This window comes from Onychomys torridus, unplaced genomic scaffold (genome assembly GCF_903995425.1).
Source record: "Onychomys torridus unplaced genomic scaffold, mOncTor1.1, whole genome shotgun sequence".
NCBI lineage: Eukaryota > Metazoa > Chordata > Mammalia > Rodentia > Cricetidae > Onychomys > Onychomys torridus.
The window spans coordinates 478,425-479,984 of record NW_023412870.1 but is presented as its reverse complement, the minus strand read 5'-3'; positions in this window follow the sequence as shown (position 1 = coordinate 479,984).

The window sequence follows — 1,560 nt, the reverse complement described above, 5'->3', positions numbered from 1 at the left end:
TTTGATTAGTTACATTGTGTCTCTCTCGCTGGGGCAAGCCTCTCCCAGCACCTAAGTAGGGCTGGGCTGCCAACCCCAAGCAGCCACGTGGGCACTGTCCACAGGTTCACGCATATGCCAGCAACACACGAATCCAGCCACAGCCAAATAAGGAGCTGTTTACCATAAAGAGTGTTTGCCATCGGGAAGGCAGAGGGTAGAAGCCAGAGCCATCTTTAGGGTGCGGCTACACGCGGCTCTCTACACTCAACAGACAAATCTCAAATGGCTGAAAGACATTTAAGGAATTGCTCAACATTCTTAGTCATCAGGGAAATGCAAATCAAAGCAACTCTAAGAAACCATCTTACACCTGTCAGAATGGCAAAAACAGTGATGACAGCTTATGTTTGAGAGGATCTTGAGCAAGGGGAACACTTCTCCACTGTTGGTGGGAATGCAAACTTGTACAGCCACTTTGGAAATCAGTATGGTGGTTTCTCAGAAAATTGGGAATCAGTCTTCCTCAAGACCCAGCTATACCACTTTTGGGCATATACCCAAAGATTGCTCAACCATATCACAGAGACACATGCTCAACTATGTTCATAGCAGCATTATTCATAATAGTCAGAATCTGGAAGCAACCTAGATGCCTAGATGTCCTTCAACAGAAGAATGGATTAAGAAAATGTGGTACATATACAAAATGGAGTACTACTCAGCAGTAAAAAAAAAAAAACAAAAAAAAACCAATGACATCATGAAAATTTACAGGCAAATGGATGGGACAAGAAAATATCATCCTGAGTGAGGTAACCCAGACTCAGAAGGACAAACATGGTATGTGCTCATTCATAAGTGGATACTAGCTGCAAAGCAAAAAATAACCAGACCACAACCCATTGCTCCAGAGGAGCTAGCTAACAAGGAGAGGCCAAAGAGGGAGGCATAGATAGCCATGGGAAGGAGAAATAGATGAGATCTCCATGATATAAGGGGGGCAATGGAGATAGCAGATGGAGAGTGAGAACATAAGTGAATGGGATGGTTGAGCTGTAACAAGGATAGAATGGGAGAGCAATGAAAACCATGATAGAGGGAGAGATAATGGGGATAGGGAGTGCTAGGGAAGTTCCCAGGAATCCACAATGGATGAGACCAGTTTAGACTACTAGCAATAGTGGAAAGGGTGGCCTGAGCTGGCTTACCCCAGTAATTAGATTGGTGAATATCCTGACTGTCATCATAGTGCCTTTCTCCAGTAACTGATGGAAGCAGATGCAGAGATCCACAGCCAAACACCAGGCTGAGCTCCAGGAGAGAGCTCAGTCAAAGAGAGAGAAGAGGGATTCTATGAGCAAGTGGCATCAAGATCATGATGGGGAAATGTACAGAGACAATCAAACCAAACTAGTGGGAATTTATTAAATTTGGACCAGCACCTGTGGAGTCTCCACAGGACTGGACTAGACCCTCTGCATAATCGAGACAGTTGTGTAGCTTGGTCTCCTTATAGAGCTCCCTGGAAGTAAGATCAGGATATATTTCTGGTGCATGAGCTGGCTTTTTGGAGCTCAC